The following is a 22,131-nucleotide window of genomic DNA, read 5'->3' on the forward strand; positions in this document are numbered from 1 at the left end:
GCACAAGCCATCACACTATGCAACATCAACAAATGCTGCCAGAAACACCCCAGCTCAGATTCAAGACTATTGTATATTATGAATTGCAGTGTTTTACTGTACATACAAAATCATTAAATGAATTTTGGCTTGGGATTAGAACAGAATTTCCAGCAACTTCTGAAATGGCCCTAAACACACTTCTGCCATTTTGTACTATGTATTTATGTGAAGCGGCGTTCTCAGCATTGACGATTATAAAATCAAAATATCGATCAACTCTGAAAAATGTTGAAGATGCTCTACATCTTGCAGTATCAAATATTCAGCCGATTTAATTCTTTATGTAAAAATAAACAAGCACATTCATCTCATTAGTATGCAAATTTTCGTTCATCTTTAATAAATGACAAAATTATATTAATGCCAAAAATGTTTTAAAATAAGTTTCTTTATGATTTATTATCAACAAATGTTGGATTTGTATACCTGTTTTATATACCTATGTACCCAGGCTTGCATAAAATTTTCTCAGGCAAAAAGGGGTTGCAAGTGGAAAAAGTTTAAGAAGCCTTAGATGACAAGACATCCAGTTCAGGATGTCTAACAGGAAGCTGGATATGCAAGTTTACAATTTAAGTAGACCTTAGAATTATCAGCATAGAGAAAATAGTTGAATCCATGGGAGCTGTTTTCTTCATTAGAATATCTACTCCTTGAGGACAGGGGCTGAATTTTTTTGTCTCTTTGTATCCCTAGAACTTAGCATCGAGCCAGGCACACAGTACTTAATAAACACTTGCTAACTGTACCCATTCAAACCTGATGGGATAACCCAAATGAAATGATATGGAGGGAAAAAAGATAGGGGTTTGGACAGAGCCTTGGGGGGACAATCCTGGTTAGCAGATATTACCTGGATAAAGATCCAACAAAGAAAACTGAGACAGCACGATCATACATGGAAGAAGATAACCAGCATAGAGTAGTATTAAGGAAAACTAGAAAGAAAAATATCAGGGAGAAAAAGCTGATTTATGATATCTAAGGTTGCAAAGAGGTAAAAAAAATGAAGACAGAAAAGGTCATTAGATTTGGTAGTTGAGTAATCATTGGTAACTTTGGAGAAGGAAATTTCAGTTGAATGATGAGGTTGGAAGCCTAACTAACATTTCATTGGTTTTGTTATCTGGGGCCATTGCTTCTAAAAAAACTAAAGGTAAGGCCACACAGAGGGCTACAGAGAAGCGCATGATGAGTATGAGCAGGCTTCAAAATATGACTCACAAAGAACTGTGAAGAATAAAAATGAAGAGATCAAAGAAAGAGGAGAAGGTTATCCATGTATAGAAATATCTATAGCAGCTCTTTTCAGAATAATAAAGAACTAAAAACTAAGGTGGTTGTCTATTGTCTGGGGAGTGACTGAACAAATTATGATATGGGAATAGGATTGTCATTGTTTGTCCTTCATTCTGCAAGGGGAACAATGACATCAGAAGGGTGATGTCTAGACTTGCAAATGAATTGGATTTAAATGAGGCAGAGCTGTGCAAAATCATCAGCCTCACTCTCCCCTCAAGGTCATCTGGCTCTAGTGGTAGGATGACTGTAAATGACCCAGATGCAATGGGAGACCTTGACCTTTTTAAGGTCTTACCTAAATCTTTTCCAGGTCTCAGATTCTCTGAGACAACACCCATTCAGCGCTTTAAGACTAAGTAGGAAATGATATAGGAATAGGATAGTGCTATAAAAATGAAAGAGATAGTTTTAGAGAAAACTGGGAAGATTTGTATCAACTGACACAGAATGAAATGAGCAGAACCAGGAGGATAATTTCTATTGTAAACATCAATATTTTCATAAGTGAACAATTCTATAAGACATAAGAACTCTTGATCAATGCAATGATCAGTAATGAATCCAAAGATCAGAGGTAATGGATTATTATGCAAGATGAGAACCTTAATTTTTGGATGTGGTCAGTGTGGGAATTTGTTTGGTTTGATTGTGCTTATTTGTTACAAGGGTTTTGTATTTCTTTTTGCTTTATTTCCTTGAGGACATAATGAAAATGCTTGACAATGCTATGGAAGGAATGTAATCTGCAGCTAATGACCCAGACCTAGCCTGAATGAAGAATTCTGGTATGGCATTTAAAATAACTAGGTTCTAATCCCTGCTGTGACACTATCTGTGGGTCTTGGTTTCCTCCACTGTAAAATGAATGGGGTGGACAAAGTAGTCTCTAAGGTCTCTTTTTGTTCTTGTAGTCTGTAAGTCTATGACATTTCAGTGCACATTTATTTCTACTTTTGCCCAACCTCGATCTTAGTAAGAGAGGAATCAACCTTCCTCTGCGATTTTGGGGAAGTAAGTCACTTCTCTTTTCTGGAAAGTAAAGTCAAATTTTTAAAAAGTCAGTAAAATCAAGGAGTTGGATCATATAATATCTGAGGTCCCTTCTAGTCTAACATGATATTTTTGAAGATTTTTTTTTGGTACTGGATAGAGTACTGGGCCTGAAGTCATTAAGACCTGAGTCCAAATCAGTCCTCAGATATATACTAACTGTGTGACCCTGGACAGTTTCTTCATCTGCAAAATGGAATAATGATAGCACATATCTCCCATGGCTATTATGAGGATTAAATGCGAAGTGTTTATAAAGGACTTAGCACAATGCCTGGCACACAGTAAGCACTAGATAAATGTCAGCTATCATTATTATCATGATCATCATCACTATGGGTAGTAGAGGTAACAGTTTTAAGTCCTCCTCTACTCCCCTTCTCCAAAGTTTTCATTGGTAGTCAAGGTCATTGCTTTTGCCCCAACCCCCCGCTTCTCTCCAGTAATCCATTATTCTTCAAAAGCAAGTATGAAGAAACAAGTAATTATTCTTAATATAATTTGGTGCCCAGTTTTATTACTTTCAATAAGAAGCTACCTCATGGGCAGTTGAGCAGCCTCTGGAGCAGTGGCTTTCTAGGGAGTGGCCTGGGGTCTCTGCTTCCCCCCACATGGCAATATTTGAATGGCTTCTCCCCTAGTCCCCACTCCCTGTTGGTGCAAAAAATTCCCAGTGAGGGTTCTGATTTTTCAACAAAGACAAGATACAAAGAATTTAGGTGGAGCAACAGAAGGAGTGTGGGATTCAGAATTAGGAAGATGCAAGTTCAAATCCTGCCTCAGACATTTACTAGCAGTAAATGCATGTGACCTTGGTCAAGTCAAATTCTGTTTACCTCAGTTTCCTCATCTGTCAAATAATAGCACCTAACTCACAGGGTTGTTGTGAAGATCATATGAATTAATATATGTAAAATGCTTTGCAAACATCAAAACTTTACATAAGTGCTTGCTATTAATAGCAGTATGGATCAAATTACAGAGGAAATAAGTTGCTGTTTATTTTATTACTATTACTTTTATTTTACTATTATACTATTGCTTTTATTCTAATTATACTATTATACTAATATAATTGGTAATATATGATATAACAATAGTAATATATTAGTAATACAATATAATAGTAATATATAACAAATAACAATATAACAATATTATATATAATAATATATAACAACAATATATAAGTATTCTAATTATACTATTGTCCTAATATAATTAGTAATATATAATATAATAGTAGTAATTAATAATATATTTTATATAAAATAAACTAATAAAATAATATAATCATACTAATTATACTATTTCTATTTATTCTAATAATATTACTATTTATTCTACTCTGGAGAAATTGTGGAACATCCCAAAGAAGGAAGGAAGTTGGAAAAGCTATTGAGGAAAAAGGAAAGTCATTGTTTATCCAAGACAAAGCTAAGGCTAGCTGGATTCAGTGTGCCGGAAACCAGTGAATATGAGAAAACTTTCCACTTGATTCTAAGCTCTTGTCAGCAAGGATTGTATTTTATTCATTTTTGTATTCTTCTACCCTTAGGTCCTATCAAAGATTGCATGCGTGGTAGATGTTCAATACATGTTTTTTGAAGTCTGACCGAATCCTCAAGTTCATTGGGTAGATGCAGAAAAAACTAAATTGTTGAGGAACGAGGTAAGTCTGTTCAGGTAGGTGTATCCCTTGCTATCTACGCAGAATTTCTTGTAAAAGATATCATTTCAAATTAGAGAAGCAGAATAAAAAAAGATGACAAAGCAACGGTAATAGAGGTTACGTTATTGCTTATGTAGTTGACGTTAGTCTGGTGACAAAATGCAAAAAGGCTTTCACAGAAACTGAAAGCAAGATTACTAACCAGTTGTTATCAGATCCACTTAGTACATGATACGAATAAGGACAAAGTCTAAACCTGTCATTTTAAAGTCATGTGAAGTTTTAAGCAACTTCTACTAATCTAAATCAGAACTTCAATGTTTTGCTTGTAGAGTCAGTATGTGTCAAAGATAGACTTTGCCTTAATGGGCTAGGTTGCCTCATACAAAGTGAGACCTGGGAAATACCTTAGCTTAAAAAGGTCAAGGTCTCCCACTGCATTCCGGGCTGTCTCCAGTTATTCTATATATTGCCACTGGACTGGCTTTGGAGGAGACAGTGAGGCTGGTGATTCTGCACAGCCCCGCCTCACTTAAATACAATTCACTTGCAAGTCACGGCCTCACTTTCCTGATGTCACAGTGATCTTCCAGAATGAAGGACAAAAACCCACAATGTCATCAAAAATGGGACTTTAAACCAGTTCTTCCTGGTGTCTATCAGTCAACCAATAAATATTTCTTAAGGATCTACTATGTGCCAAGCACTGTGCTAAGCCCTGGGGATGAAAAATGAGGCAAAAGACAGTGTATGGGTTTGAAGTGGGGAAAGGCCACCTCCCCCTTCTCCCTCTTAGGTGCTGTGGCTCAGAAAACCAGGATTAGGGTTTTGGTCTGTCTCATTTTTACTTCTCAGTTCTAAGCATGGGGCGTAGAGTCCTCAGACCCTGCATCTGGAGTTCTGCCCCAGACCAGATGCTGCTGGCCACTTAGCAGGGAAGCCCTAATAAACCAGGATTCTGAGATGAGGGTCTAGTTGGGGTCTTTGGACTTGGAATTTAGGGGGACTATGTGACATAGAAATGGAATTAATCTCTGAGCCTAATCTTTTTCCCCTTTCATTCCCAGAGTTTAAGGAAGTGAGAATAAGGGGGAATTACGTCCCCCAGGTATTGGGGAGAACATGTTTGTATATTTGCTCTCACTAAGACTTTTTATAAAAGCTAAAGTGATTGCTAAGTAGTTAACTGGAACTCTGGTGAAGGGGATCCCCTAAAATATGGGGAGCATAATTGATGGGAACTTGAACCAATGGCAAAGACTAGATATCCCCAAAGCTAATTACAGATATCAGAGAACCATGTAAAATGTAACACACCTGGACTTCAAGAAGTAAGGGTCAGAGTAGACACTAGGATATTTAAACACACACACACACGTGCACACATATATGTACATATCACCTGATCACGTTCATATCTACATATACATACACATGTACATTTATTTACATGCATATATATTATATATAATGTATACGTGTGTACATACATATTGTTGTTCAGTCTTGTTTGACTCTTTATGACCCCATGAAACATAAGCTCATCGGCCCCTTCTATCCTCCACTATCTCCTGAAGTCTGTAGGGGTTCATCTTCTGATGTCATCTCTTATCATTTTAATACTATCCGTGGGGTTTTCTTGGCAAAGCTACCAGAGTAGCTTGCCATTTTCTTCTCCATTGGATCACCTTTTGTCAGAACTCTCTACCATAATCTGTTCATCTTGGATAATCCTGCCTGGAATAGCTCACAGCCTCATTGATCTACACAAGCCTCTCCACTATGAAAAGGCAGTGATCCAGGAGGGGGTATCTATCTATCTATCTATCTATCTATCTATCTATCTATCTATCTATCTATCTATCTATCTATCTATCTATCTATCTATCTACCTATCTATCTATCTACCTATCTATCTATTTCTATTTTCATATATTATATATATTTGCAAATATGTAACGTATCTTTGAATCAACTCAAATACAACTTATCAACCAACATCATTTTATTGCTTTATTCATTGACTTTATAGGAATCTTTAAAAATATTATTTTTAACTATTCACAATATATCTAGCAACACAAAAATACTTGTCACCTTGGATGTAAGATTTCACAATATATCTTTTCCCTTTGCAAACCCTAAAAGTTATTAGCAGAAGAAAAACCGTTATTTGGATTGAAGGAATAGCTCTCTCAGAATTTCTCCGATTTTAATTATATTTACTTTATATACAGTGTTGTACACAGGGGTAGTACTTCAGAAAGTACTTAGTTTTCCCAGCTCTTCCTGTGATAACAAAGCAAGCCATATCCAAAACAAATGAAATCAGTTCTACTCAGCTCCAACTCCTAGATTTTTAAGTCTTCATTATAATAAAAATTCAGGGAAAGATTCCTTACCTTGAGTGGAAGGCAGTAAGATGGCCGGAAGTTTTACAAGGAAAGAAACTGCCAAGTGTGCAGCCTAATCAGAATAACTCGTGAGACTTTAACCTCTGATTCATAAACCTCACTTACCTTCAGTGACACATGCTTTTAAATGTTTTCCCCCTCAACTTTTCTGAAGAAATAGAACCTGTGTATCCTTTCAGGTTAGTTTCAGAAAATCCAAAAAGTAAAAGCTGGTCCCTGCAGTAGAATAAGGAGCCTTGAAGGATGAAGAATTCCATGAAATGAAGGAGGGGAAGGATGCAGAAGCATTGATGGGAAAGCTGATCACAGTCTCACAGAAAACAGGTTTCCCCAGAGAGGACAAGACGCCAGAGAAGAAAAATAAAAGGGGTGTGGCATGGGCAAGTGGCGTTGCACTCTGTTTTCTTCCTCCTATTCAATTCTAGATCTACCCACTTTTTTCTTTTTTTCTCAGTAGTTCTTGACGTATTATTTTTTCAAGATTTTAATTTTGATTTTGCACTACGAACTTGACAAATATCAACAAATACATACATTGCCATATACAAAGAACAGAAAAAGAGGTTTGTACATAAAACCATGATTCTACTTTTCAAAGAAAATAACGAATTTAACTCAGTACTTCCAACAAGATTCTTCCTGTCTGAATTTCCTTCTATTCTCTCCTGAGCTTTTAAAAAAAAGGTGTTTCATTGATGTTCTTTCTTTTCTTTTTATTTCAATCATTTTCACAAGACTCCCCTCACTCCTCCCAACTCTTTCCCCCTTAACTCCCCTTCCCAAAAGCCCTTCCTTATAAGAAATGAGCAGCCAAATAAAGTAAATCTAAACATTGCTAACATCTGAAAATGTTTGTCTCCTTCTGAAAATTTCATCCATCACCCCTCTGATGCTGATGTTCATGGTGCTAATAATAATAATTAATAAGCAACCCGAAGAAGAGCAAAAATGCAGAGATAGAACAAATTACAAAATAAAATTTAAAAATTAAAGAACTCCAACAAGGCTTATGTACCTCACAAAAAAAAGTACCAAAGCTAGAAGACAGAATTGATTGAAACAGTATGAGAATTATTAGTCTCCCAGAAAAAAATAGGAAGAAATAGGTCTGAAGATCATGTATCAGGAAATTATACAAGGAATTTGTCTGGAAATATTTAACAGTTTTCCAATGGCAGATGATAGAATTCACAGGAAAACTGATGATGACCTCCAAATTTTACATGCCCAAAAATACAGACATAAAAGTTCAGAGCACTGGGATTGAAGAGAAGCTTACAAGTATCCAGGGGCAACTAGGTGGTACAGTACATGGAGCACCAGCGCAGGAGTCAGGAGGACCTGAGTTAAAATCTCACCTCAGACACTTGACACTCACTAGCTGTGTGACCTTGGGTAAGTCACTTAACCCCAATTGCCTCATCCTGGGTCATCTCCAATCATCCTGATGAATATCTGGTCACTGGATTCCAATGGCTCTGAAGGAGAAGTGAGGCTGGTGACCTGCACAGCCCTCCCTCACTCAAAACAAAGTCAAGTGCAAGTCATGTCACTATTTCTCTGATGGCATGGTCTTCTTCAGCAACAAAGGACAAACACATACACACACACACACACACACACACACACACAAGTATCCAGAAAAAAACAAATCACATAAGGTACCAATAAAAATAGTGCAATATTACTAATACAGAAGAGAAATGTTAAAAAGGCAGGAAAATTAAATAGTGAAAAGTGAAAGAAGTTGCATGTAACTCCCAAATTGCCTGTCCTGCAAAAAATATATATATATATTAAAGACCCTTTTCTTTTCAAGAAAAATTATGCCCAGAGATGTTAATTTCTTTCTTCTAAGGAAAAAAAAGACAACGATAGGGTTGATTTGATAGGTAAATCAACCATGAAGTTGAACATTGAGAAAGTAAATAAGATTTTAAAACAAAAATGAATAATGACACAACTTACATGCCATAAGAAAGAGACAGAAACAGGAAAAAAAGAAGAAACAGTTTTAGAAATCCATAGAATGGCTAATAAGAAACCAGCAATGTGATAGCTAGAGGGAGAAGAGCCAAGATGGTGGAGTAGAAAGATACACATATGCTCTGAACCCACAGCCCATAAAATACCTGTAAAGAAGAACTCCCAACAAATTCAGGAGCAGCAGAAGCAACAGGACAATGGAGTGGAGGAGATTTCTGTTCCAGAGAGACCTGAAAAACTGACATGAAAGGTTTGTGGTGCACACTGGGCCAGAGCAGAGCCCAGCCCTGTCTTGGCCGCGGGGCACCAAGGGGAGCAGATCCGAGCAGGCTTCAGGGACAAAATCCCCAGCAGCTGTACAGGTCCCTCCACCCACAGGTGCCAGAGGTCAGTGGGAGGGTCTTTTCAGCTCCCCGAGAGGGGAGCAGGGTGTCCCCATAACTCAGGCCCCCTCGGGAGGCAGCAGCAAAGGCAGCAGCAGACAGGGGCTCCCAAAGCAGGCAGGAGCTCAGATCCATTGTTGAAGGTCACTTTGTAAACTCCCTGAGGGAACTGAGCCTCGTGTGGTGGCCCTGCCTCCACCTGAGCACCTGAACTTAATCTCACACTGAACAGCAGCCCCACCCCCACCAAAAGGCCTGAGGTTGGGAAGCAGCTACTGAATCTCAGACCCCAAACACCAGCTGGGCAGATCTGGAGGCGAGGTGGGGGTGGAGAGGACACTCAGAAGTCACGTAACCTGCTGGGAAAATGCCCAGAAAAGGGGGGAAAAAATAAGACGATAGAAGGTTACTTTCTTGGTGAACAGATATCTCCTCCCATCCTTTCAGTTGAGGAAAAACAATGCTTACCATCAGGGAAAGACATAGAAATCAAGGCTTCTGTATCCCAAACATCCAAAATAAATATTCAGTGGGCTCAGGCCATGGAAGAGCTCAAAAAGGATTTTGAAAATCAAGTTAGAGAGGTGGAGGAAAAACTGGGAGAGAAATGAGAGAGATGCAAGAAAAGCATGAAAAGCAGATCCACACCTTGCTAAAGGAGACCCTCAAAAAATGCTGAAGAAAATAACACCTTGAAAAATAGGGTAACTCAACTGGCAAAAGAGGTTCAAAAAGCCAATGAGGAGAAGAATGCTTTCAAAAGCAGAATTAGCCAAATGGAAAAGGAGATTCAAAAACTCACTGAAGAAAATAGTTCTTTCAAAATTAGAGTGGAACAGATGGAGGCTAATGACTTTATGAGAAACCAAGAAATCACAAAACAAAACCAAAAGAATGAAAAAATGGATGATAATCTGAAATATCTCACTGGAAAAACAACAGACCTGGAAAATAGATCCAGGAGAGACAATTTAAAAATTATGGGACTATCTGAAAGTCATGATCAAAAAAAGAGCCTAGACATCATCTTTCATGAAATTATCAAGGAAAACTGCCCTGAGATTCTAGAACCAGAGGGCAAAATAAGTATTCAAGGAATCCACAGATCACCACCTGAAAGAGATCCAAAAAGAGAAACTCCTAGGAACACTGTGGCCAAATTCCAGAGTTCCCTGGTAAAGGAGAAAATATTGCAAGCAGCTAGAAAGAAACAATTCAAGTATTGTGGAAATACAATCAGGATAACACAAGATCTAGCAGCTTCTACATTAAGGAATCGAAGGGCATGGAATAGGATATTCCAGAAGTCAAAGGAACTAGGACTAAAACCAAGAATCACCTACCCAGCAAAACTGAGTATAATACTTCAGGGGAAAAAATTGCTCTTTCAATGAAATAGAGGTCTTTCAAGCATTCTTGATGAAAAGACCAGAGCTGAAAAGAAAATCTGACTTTCAAACACAAGAATGAACAGAAGCATGAAAAGGTAAACGGCAAAGAGAAGTCATAAGGAACTTACTAAAGTTGAACTGTTTACATTCCTACATGGAAAGACAATATTTGTAACTCTTGAAACTTTTCAGTATCTGGGTAGTGGGTGGGATTACACACACACACACACACACACACACACACGCAGAGACAGAGAGCACAAAGTAAATTGAATAAGATAGGATCATATCTTAAAAAAATGAAATTGAGCAATGAGAGAGAAATATATTGGCAGGAGAAAGGGAGAAATGAAATGGGGCAAGTTATCTCTCATAAAAGAGGCAAGCAAAAGACTTTTTAGTGGAGGGATAAAGAGGGGAGGTGAGAGAAAAAACATGAAGTTTACTCTCATCACATTCCACTAAAAGAAGGAATAAAATGCATACTCATTTTGGTATGAAAACCTATCTTACAATACAGGAAAGTGGGGGATAAGGAGATAAGCAGAGTGGGGGGGGATGATGGAAGGGAGCGCAATGGGAGGAGGGAGCAATTTGAAGTCAACACTCTTGGGGAGGGACAGGATCAAAAGAGGGAATAGAAGCAATGGTGGGCAGGATAGGATGGAGGGAAATATAGTTAGTCTTATACAATACGACTGTTATGGAAGTCATTTGCAAAGCCTCACAGATATGGCCTATATTGAATTGCTTGCCTTCCCAAAGGGAATGAGTGGGGAGGGAGGGATGAAGAGAAGTTGGAACTCAAAGTTTTAGGAACAACTGTCGAGTACTGTTCTTGCTACCAGGAAATAAGAAATACAGGTAAAGGGGTATAGAAAGTTATCTGGCCCTACAGGACAAAAGAGAAGATGGGGACAAGGGAAGGGAGGGATGATAGAAGAGAGGGCAGATTGGTGATAGGGACAACTAGAATGCTTGGTGTTTTGGGGTGGGGGGAGGGGACAAATGGGGAGAAAATTTGGAACCCAAAATTTGGTGAAAATGAATGTTAAAATTTAAATAAATAAATTATATAAAAAAAAAGAAACCAGCAATGTGCTAAGTACTTTACAATTATTATCTCAATTTATTTTACAACAACTCTGGTAGATAGGTGCTGTTATCAACTGAGCAAGGCAGAGTATACTTGATTTGCTCAGAATCAAACAGCTAGTGTGTGTTTGAGGCCAGATTTGCATTCAGGTCTTCATGATTACAGGTCCAGTGCTATATAGTTCTATACTGCTTTACTGAAGTAAGTGACTTAGGGAAAAGAAAGAAGTAGAGGAAGAAGAGAGAGGAGGAGGGAGTAAATTTTTATATTATAAATTTGGTCTGGATAGCACAAATGAAAATCAAGCTAATTGAGAGATGGGATGGGGGTGAGGGGAGAAGAGAGAGTGTTTTATATGCACAGCCCAACACAAACCAAATAGAGAAGTTTTTAAAAGATTTTGTCAGTAAAAAATGAAATCTCAGAATGATTGAGGAAAGGGCTGGGACGAAATTATCTGTGTCTGCATTGAAACAAGATAAGGAAATTATTAAAGTGCACTTTGTGCTGATTTAAAATGAAACAAACTAAGCACAATAGCAGGATATAACCAAAAAAAATGTAAACTTCAAAACTAAACTAAGCATTTGAGGGTCTCTAAACATGGATACCCCTGATTCAAGGCATTCTGTGGGCCTGTAACCACTTATGATCATCATTCATTAATCTCTTATCAATGTATTTACTAATCACCAGATGACCTGATTCATACAAATCAATGACATTTATTGAAAGATTATAATGAGAAAAATAGTAACAAAACATTTCTCACACACCCCCACCCTGGTCACTGTATACCAAAAGCATAAGATTCAAAGTCTCAACACCACATCCTCTGATCCAACAACATACTAGTCTTCTTGCTTACAAGATATTCCCATCTTCAAGCTCCACGTATTTTCACTGACTCTTCTACATGGCTGAGATACTAAAAAGATGCTAAAATTCCACCTTCTTCAAGAAATATGTTCCAGTCCCCTTTAATGCTAGTGTCTGCTTTCTGTTAATTACATCCAATATATCTCACATATATTCTATTTGTACTAAACTGTTTGCATGTTGTTCCTCCACTAGCCTGCGAGCTCCTTGAGGGTAGAGATCATACACCTCTAGCAATTAGCATAGTGCCTGGAACATAGTTGTTATTATTTTTGAAGACCAATGATATCATGACAGGAATGTCTTGATTTGCAAGAGAAGTTGAGTTAAGTGAGGCAGAGTGGCATCAGCTTCACAGTCTCTTCCAGAGTCATCAAAGTTCAATGGCAGGGCAAATGGCCAAATGACTAGAGAAGGCCTGGGATGCAGCAGATAACCTTGGCATCTTCAGTCTCTTACCAAGCCCCAAGAACTCTATAGAGGCTCCTTTACGTCACCTTCATGGCTGTTGAAACAAAATTGTTCTCCTCCACCTATTCCTTCGGGGAGAAGTCTTCAAATGCTTGGGACAGGCATTCCCCTAGCCTATCAATGGGTCTAAAGCCTGTGAGTTAGCCTCAACCTGGTTTAGCCTGTCTAATGAGACAGTTTTAATGGGTTGTGGCCATGATGTATGCTACAGCTTCTTGGAGCAATAGGTGAGACTTAGGGAGCAGGTGAACATCAAAAGGAGGTAAACAGCCCCTAAAAATGGTTTGGCAAGCCCTCCCACCAAAAGTGCTAGTCTTCCCTGAACACCAGGAACATACCAGGCACTTAATAAAAATGTATTGCTTTTTGATTGCCGTTATTCTCCCTTCCTCACTCTGCAATTCAGCCAAAGTGGCCTTCTCAACATTTCTCGGATGCAACACTCCATTGCAGTTCTCCATGCCTTTTGTTTGTATCAGTTTCCTCATCTGTAAAATGGGAATAATGATAGCACCTCCCTCCCAGTATTGTTGTAGGAGCAAATAAGATAACAATTGTAAAGTGCTTTGTACAGGGTCTGACACATAGCAAGCACTGTATAATTATTGTTGTTATTGTATAGATATGTTGTTATTATTATACATATATGTGTAATTATATATAATATGTATTATTATTTGTTAAATAATTTAACTATAATTTGTTAACTAATATTTAGTAGGTGTCTCTCATGCCTTTGTGATAGCAAAAAACAGGAAACTAAAAGGGTATTTATCAATGAGGGCATGGCTGAACAAACAAAAATATATGTATGGAATATAATTTCACTGTCCTGTATGAAATAACAAATTCAACAATTTTCATAAGAGTTACATGAACTGATACAGTGACGTAATCAAAGCAAGGAAAACAATGCACACCACAAGCATCACAATGTCAGTGGAAAGAACAATCAGCATGTTGCAAAATTACAAAGAATAAATGTGGTCTCAAAGTAAACATGTATGATGACACCTCCACTTTTTTGCAGATATGAGAGGTCTATGGATGTGCAGTATTGCATGTATTGTCAGGGGTTTTTTGATATATTGATTGGTTTTGCTAATTTTTTTTTCCTTTCTCTTTTTAAAAATTCTGGGAGGGGTGGGTAGGAAGGATATGACAGGAAATTTAAGTAATATAAAAGTGAAATATATCATTAAAATTTGTTTTGAAAACCATTTGAGTCTTTGAAAGGAAGGAAGGGGAGAGTGAGGAATATTGCTTGTTAGCAATGTTTGAGAGAATGTAAGCAGCCAGATATTCAAGTAGGAAACCACCTACAAATAAAATTATTAAGCTTTCAAAGAAAATCATAGTTCATTTAGAATCAGAAACCCAAAACATAGCACCCAGAGAATAGTCCTTATCTTTGTTCAATGAAATCATATCCAAATTCATTCATGAAGATAAGAGGAACTCTACAGGAGGTAGTAGTTGCAAGGGTCAAAGGCAATAACCTCCCTCACAAAGACTTACAAAAAGATTTACTTACAAACACAAGGAAATGTTTGGGACCATGAGTCAAAGAATGATGAAGCTGACGCAAAGCGGGGTGAATCAGTGTTTGTCCTTTCCATTTGGGATCCCCCTCTTTCTCTGAGAAAACCTCGTCTATATTTCTTGTCCCTCCACCTCCTCCCCTATCTTTTGCTGAAGGCTGCACAAGGCCTTGGTCTGCTTCCTAAACACTGCTCTGAACAGAGTTTGAAGCTATTCCATAGGTATCTCTGAAGGGTTTACCCCAGAAATGAGCTTCAGGAGTGTTCACTGCTTTCCACTGCTTTCAGTTCAGTTGTGCTTCTTGAATTTGGAATTTTTTTTGTTTGTTTCTTCTAAAAGCTAGGCTTTGAAAAAAAGCACATGTAATATTCAACAACTTTGATGCAATGTTTTAAAATATACATATATTCCTTTTTCATTAACTGGCAAAAGTAGCAAAATCTTAAAAGCCTAAAAAAAATCATAATTAATTATTAGCAATCATTATTTATAAGGTACATATCCAGGTATTTTTTTACAATAATGAAGCAAATTCCATCATATTGCTCTTAAGAACAAAAAAGGTTCTGTGCCATTAATAATAATTTCAAAAATTATTTCATTTCTATCTTATCCTTTAAAAATGTCTGTTTTGTATATTTTTTATAATGGACATGCCATATTAGTACCATAGTACAGGAATAATATTTACAAATAGATATACATATATCAGGGGCACTTGCTCAAAAAATTATTTTATGAAGTGCTCTATCAAAAGCAACCACTGCTCTAGTGTACAAAGGAAACATAATTAAGTACAGGAAGTGAGAACCCAAATGTAACCTTTACAGTTGCTAACACAAAATATTAATGAGTTTGGGAAATGTGAACCAAAGATGTGGACATAAATGATAGCCTAAATAATTAATGGCAAAGACCAAATAATAAAAACAATGAAAGTTTTATTAGTAATAATGATGCAATATACCAAAATTTATGAGTTGCAAATAAAGCCTTTCTTAGAGAGAAATTTATGTCTCTAGACACTTATATTAACAAACAAGACTAATAAGCTATTAATAATAGTTAAAATGAGAAAAAACCAAATTAATTATCTTTTAAAAACACAAAAGAAATTTTGAAAATCAAACATAGGAACTAGAGCATCTGATGTTACATAGTTGAGCCTTATGTCTAGGCCTTGACCCAGGTCGCTTTTTCTAGTTTGTGGTTTTTTCTTGAGCACCTGTGACTGAATAGCAATTAGGAGAAATGAGCTGTCCAGAAGTGACTTACTCAGGAAATAAAGTTCTTGAGTTCCTCAGTCATATGGACTACAGTATGGGAGGTGCCCCCGGAAGTTACTTGGATTTGTCTCAGAGAAAAAAGATGATCATTGAATGGATACATCTAAACCCTGGCCTGATTTACCAAAACAAAAGATTTAGGATCTCTAGGAAATATTTCAGAGCCAAGGAGGGAAATTAGCCTACACTCTGAAAGGCAAAACAAAAGTAAGGTACAAGAGAGTATCCCAGAGGAAGTATTACCCCCTGTCAAATGCTGCAGGGAGGTTAAAAAAAAGATGAGGACTGACAAAATGTCATTGGTTTGATTCAATGCTAAGATGTGTAATAGAATCCCTGATAATAGTTTGATATCCAAAAACTATGAAGAAGTAACAAAAATTTATAAGACTAAGTGTCATTGCCTAATAGATGAGTAGTCATAGAAGAATATGAACTATCAACAACCTTTTGAAAAAGAGTTTATAAGAAAATTCAAATTAAAATAACTGTGAGGTACCATCTCACACCTGTCAGATTGCCTAAAATGACAAAAAAGGAAAATGTCAAATGTTGGAAAAGATGTGGGAAAATTGGGTCACTAATGCGTTATTGGTGGAGTGTGAACTGATCCAACCATTCTGGAGAGCAATTTGGAACTATGCCCAAAGGGCTATAAAACTGCATTACCACTACTAGGTCTGAATCCCAAAAAGGTTTTTTTTATTATTAGTTTTAGTCTTCAACATTCATTTCCGCAAGATTTTGAGTTCCAAATTTTCTCCCCATCTCTCCTCTTCCCCCACCCCAAGATGGTGTGCGTTTTGATTACCCTTTCTCCCTCTGTCACCCTACACCCTCATCCCTATCCTATTCTCTGCTTCCCACCTCACTTTCTTGTAGGGCAAGATACATTTCTATACCCCATTGCCTGTGCATCTTATTTTCCAGTTGCATGTAAAAATAATTTTTAATATTTGTTTTCAAAACTTTGAGTACCATATTGTCTCCCTTCTTCCCTCCCCACCCACCCTCATTGAGAAGGCAAGCAATTCAGTATAGGTTATACATGTGTAGTTATGCAAAACACTTCCATAATAATCATGCTGTGAAAGACTAACTATATTACCCTCCACCCTATCCCACCCCCCATTTATTCTATTCTCTACTTTGACCCTGTCCCTTTTCAAAAGTGTTTGTTTCTGATTACCCCTTCCCCCAATATGTTCTCCCTTCTATCATTCCCCCCTTTATCCCCTTCCCTCTACTTTCCTGTAGGGTAAGATACCCAATTGAGTGTGTATGTTATTCCATCCTTAAGCCAAATCCTGAGAGTAAGGTTCACTCATTCCCTCTCAACCCCCCTCTCCCCCACCATTATTCCCTCTCAACCCCCCTCTCCCCCACCATTGCAAAACTTTTTCTTGTCTCTTTTATGTGAGATAATTTACCCCATTCTATCTCTTCCTTTTTCCTTCTCCCAATATATTCCTCACTCACCCCTTAATTTTATTTTTTAGATATCATGCCTTCATATTCAACTAACCCTGTGCCCTCTGTGTGTGTATGTGTGTGTATTTGTATATATACACACATATATGTAGACACATATATACACACATACATATATACACATTTATATGTGTATGTGTGTGTGTATATGTGTGTGTGTGTGTGTATTCCCTCCAACTACCCCAATACTGAGAAAGGTCTTATGAGTTATGTCTTTCCATGTAGGAAAGTAAATAGTTCAACTTCAATAAGTCCCTTATGATTTCTCTTTCCTGTTTACCTTTTCATGCTTCTCTTGATTCTTGTATTTGAAAGTCAAATTTTCTATTCAGCTCTGGTCTTTTAATCAAGAATGTTTGAAAGTCCTCTATTTCATTGAATGTCCATTTTTCCCCTGAAGTATTATACTCTGTTTTGCTGGGTAGGTGATTCTTGGTTTTCATCCTAGCTCCTTTGACCTCTGGAATATCATATTCCAAGCTCTCTGATCATTTAATGTAGAAACTGCTAGGTCTTGTGTTATCTTGATTGTATTTCCACAATACTCAAATTGTTTCTTTCTGGCTGCTTGAAATATTTTCTCCTTGACCTGAGAACTATGGCATTTGGCTACAATATTCCTAAGAGTTTTCTTCGGGGATCTCTTTCAAAAGGTGATCAGTGGATTCTTTCAATTTCTATTTTACCCTCTGGTTCTAGAATATTAGGGCAGTTTATCTTGATGATTTCTTGAAAGATGTCTAGGTCTTTTTATGATCATGGCTTTCAGGTAGTTCAATAATTTTTAAATTATCTCTTCTGGATCTATTTTCCAGGTCAGTGGTTTTTCCAATGAGATATTTCATGTTGTCTTCTATTTTTTCATTCTTTTGGTTCTGTTTCATAATTTCTTGATTTCTCATAAAATCATTAGCTTCCATTTGCTCCATTCCAATTTTCAAGGAATTATTTTCTTCAATGAGCTTTATGACCTCCTTTTCCATTTGGTTAGTTAGGGTTTTTAAGGTATTCTTTTTCTCATTGGCTTTTTGGACTTCTTTTGCCATTTGGGTTAATCTATTTTTAAGGTGTTATTTTCTTCAGTATTTTGGGGTCTCCTTTAGCAAGCTGTTGACTCATTTTTCCAAGATTTTCTTGCATTATTCTCATTTCTCTTCCCAATTTTTGCTCTACTTCTTTTACTCGATTTTCAAAAACTTTTTTGAGCTCTTCCTTGGCTTGGTATGTAGGGGTTGACTGTGTTGTCTTCTTCTGGTTGTATGTTTTGATCTTCTTTGTCACCAAAATGAGATTCTATGTTCTGAGTTTTTTACACTGTTTGCTCATTTTCCCAGTCAAATACTTGACTTTCTAACTCTTATTAAGGTAGGACTCTTCCTCCAATGTGTAGGGTGTCCTGTCCCAAACTTCAGGGGTCTTGTGCTGTTGTTTTCAGAGACCCTTTAGGGCCTGCAAATTTTGAGTTCTTCCAAGGTAGTATGATCAAAGAAGAGGTGCTTACTCCTTTCCTTGCCTGTATTCTGGTCTGTGCATGACCACAAGCACACTTTTATGCCTTGGAACTGTGAGAAAGATTCCCTCTCCACTGCAGGCAAAAGCTCTACCACACCAGTGCTCTTCCTCACCCCAGGACCACCACTCAGAACTGAGACTCAGATCCAAGCAGCAGCAAAGCAAGAGAATCCTGCCTCAGTGCCAGAAATCTCCGCAATCTCTCTGTGATCAGTTGCTTAATTCCCATACCATCTGTGAACCAGGAGCTCCAGAATCACCTGTTGCTGCTGCTGCTGCCACTGCCACCATCACCTCCACCACCCTGGAGTTAGGGCCCAACCATGCGCCTCTTTCACCCAGGTCTGACAGAGTTTTCCCACTGACTTTCTATGCTGTCTTTGGTGTTGTGGGCCAAAAAGTCTGGAAACCACCACAACTGCCAATGGATCAGTCATCTGGTCCTGCTCTGGGTCCACCTTTGCCCACATTGGATTGTACTGCATTCCCAGCCTAGTGTGACATACCCTTTCTGTCGACCTATCAGACCATCTTGGGCTAGAGATTTGTTTCACTCATCATTTTGTGGGTTCTGCAGCTCTAGAATTTGTTTAGAGCCATTTTTAACAGGTATTTGAAGGGGTTTGGGGGAGAGCTCAAGCAACTCCCTGCTTTTACTCCACCATCTTGGCTCCACCCCCCCAAAGAGATTTTTTTTTTAAAGGAAAAAGATCTATATGAAAAAAAAATTATAGCAGCTCTTTATGTCATGATAAAGAATTGGGAATTGGGTGGATGCCCAGCAATTGGGGAATGGCTAAACAAGTTGTTATATATGATTATGAGGGAATAATATTTTGCTATAAGAAATTATGGGCAGGATGCTTTCACAAAAATCTGGACTTACATGAACTGATGCAAAGCGAAGTGACCAGAACCTGGAGAACATTGTATACAATAAAAGCAATATTGTATAATGATCAACTGTGAATGACTTAGCTATTCTCTGCAATACAATCCAAGACAATTCCAAATGACTTATCATGAAAATGGTAACCACCTCCAAAGAAAGAACTAATAGAGTCTAAATGCAGACCAAAGCATATTTTTTAAAACTTTTTTCTTGTTTTTATTATCATTTTTCTTCTACAGTATGATTAATACAGAAATATGTTTTGCATGACTGCACACATACCATCTATATCAAATCACTTGCCTTCTCAAGGAGAGGGGAGGGCAAGGAGAGAGTGAGGAAATTTGGAACTAAAAATTGTTTTTAAATGAATGTTTAAGTTTTTATATATAATTGGAGAAAAAAGAGAAAAAAGAAAAGGAGATCATAGTCACTCATAATTGGAGAAATACAAATTCAAACAATTCTAAGATACAATTTCACATATAAAAAATTGGCAAAAATAGTAAAAAAAAGAAATGCTGAATGGATTGTAAAAAAACATATTATTTCACTGCTAATAGAGTTGTGAATCAGAACAACTCTGAAACACAATTTGGAATTATATGAGAAATATTACTAAACTTTTTATGCCATTTGATTCAACAGTAACACTATTGAATTTATACCCTGAGGGAGTCAATAAGAGAAAGTTCCCCCATTTGTCAAAATGTTTATGTGACTTTTTCAGTTGTTCAGTAATGTGCAATTCTTTGTGACCTCATGGACCATAATGTCCATAGGGTTATCTTGGAAAATACACTGGAGTGGCTTGCCATTTCATTTTTCAGTGTTTACATTACTAAAAACATGTAAATGAAAAATGATCCTAAAAGGGAGGCAGAGGCAAGATTTTGAACTATGGTCTTCCTGACTAAAAGCCAAGTATTTTATTTGCTAAGTCACACTGCTTCCATAAGGCAACAAAATTCAGATAAAATACAAAGGACAGTCTTAATTTCAAATTAGTAAAGTTGAAGAACACAGCCTTCCATTCTTTTTAGATATAAAATACAAAAATCAAAAGGAACATATATGGTCAGTGTAATCATATTGGATGGTTTTGCTTAACAGAGATTTTTCGTTTGTTTTAGGAGGGTATCATTGGAGCAAGAGAAATAGTTAGTTGAAAAGTGACTTATTTCAAAACAATGTAACACACACACACACACACAAAGAGAACAGCTGATAAACAAAGAACTTAAGTATATTTGGGGGGCTTTTAAGTAGCTGTAGTTAACCAGTTAAGTAGTAAACCAGTCTAGTGCTGGAACATTCCAAATATGAGAATTAAGGAGTAATTCAAGAGTTGGAGCCCAGCCTATACAAGAGAAACTCTTTGAGATTCTGTTTCTTTCCCCCAGGACCATGCTACTGAAGAGACTGGACCACCAGGAGACTACACCCAGAGAGAGTAGAGAGATGCACTTAGAACAAATGGATGCAGAAAGACAGTCACTAGAGGAAGAAAAGCAACTTCAAAGAACATGAACTCTTCTACTGGAGAAGAATGCCAGTTGTAGGCTCTAGAAAGGGCTTCATAGCCATAAAGTGCCAGGAATTGAGTTAACTCATGTATCCTTCACGTGCCTCATTATCATTGTACACTAAATCTGAGCCCTGTCTTCCTGTGGATCTGTATATAATATATGAGAGGGTATGCTCCAGGCATTAGAAGAGGGGTGGATACAGTTTCCATTGTTCTCATTCTTGCATTTTAGCAGATAACTTTCCCAAAAGCTAATTCAGTTTACTGGATGATTGCTAATAGGGAAATACATATACCAATTTGTTCTTGTTTTTCAGTCATTTTTCAGTCATATCCAGCTCATAATGATCCCTTTTGGGGTTTTCTTGGCAAACATACTGGATTGCTTTGCCATTTCCTTCTCCAGCTCATTTTACAGATGAGGAAGCTGAGGTAAACAGGGTTAAGTGACTTGCCTAGGGTCACATAGCTAGGAAATGTCTGAGGCCAGATTTGAACTCAGGAAGATGGGTTTTCCTGACTCCAGCTCTGGTGCTCTATCCATTGTGCCACCTAGTATACCGGTAGGGACTCATAAACAATATTAATGAAATCTAGTTCCTCAAGGTTACTCTTAAAATCCAAAGAATAATGTAAGAATAGACTCTAGACCACAAATGTGAGTGAAGACTGAGGAAGTAGATACAGAAGGGATGCTAAAACTGAATAAATTATTTTCAAAAATAAATTCTCTGAGACAAATATGCTACTAATTCCTAAACCAGAGAAATACAAACAAACATAATACAAATAAATATCAATACTACAATGTTAAATAGAATCTGGCAATTAGAAATATATAAAAAATATTACTCATGCCCAACTTGGAATTATGCAAGGAACAGAAGACTAACAACTTTAATATATGATTAGCATAATAAACCATATTAATAATAGCCATATAAAAACAATGTGATATCAACAGATGCAGAAAAACCTTGGCAAAGTTTTAGCCCTCATCAGTACTTTAATGTAATATAATGGAAGGAAATGGAGGCTATGACATACCCCAAAGACAGCCATAAGCAGCAGCGACATTCAAAGTCAAGTTCAAAGAAAGGAATAAAGTACACATTGAGAATATATAAAAGTGCAAGCTTGTATTACTATAATAGTAACACATCATGGGTTTTGTTTAAATGTTTTCAGGGGATA

At 37.2% G+C, this 22,131-nt stretch overlaps 1 protein-coding gene across 12 annotated transcripts in view; it reads right to left on the reverse strand.

Annotated features, from left to right (window-relative positions):
- HHLA2 (HHLA2 member of B7 family) overlaps positions 1-22,131 on the reverse strand; it is a 241,522-nt gene that overhangs the window by 93,489 nt on the left and 125,902 nt on the right. For 9 of the 12 annotated variants that reach the window (XM_072614072.1, XM_072614078.1, XM_072614075.1 and 6 more), the window contains exon 1: positions 6,586-8,482. The exons of the other annotated variants lie outside the window; for them this stretch is intronic. The gene's annotated coding sequence lies outside the window, so the exon portion shown is untranslated. Of the gene's footprint in view, positions 1-6,585; positions 8,483-22,131 lie in introns of those variants that run through there. 12 annotated transcript variants of the gene reach the window in all.

This window comes from Notamacropus eugenii, chromosome 5 (genome assembly GCF_028372415.1).
Source record: "Notamacropus eugenii isolate mMacEug1 chromosome 5, mMacEug1.pri_v2, whole genome shotgun sequence".
NCBI classification, from domain to species: Eukaryota; Metazoa; Chordata; class Mammalia; order Diprotodontia; family Macropodidae; genus Notamacropus; species Notamacropus eugenii.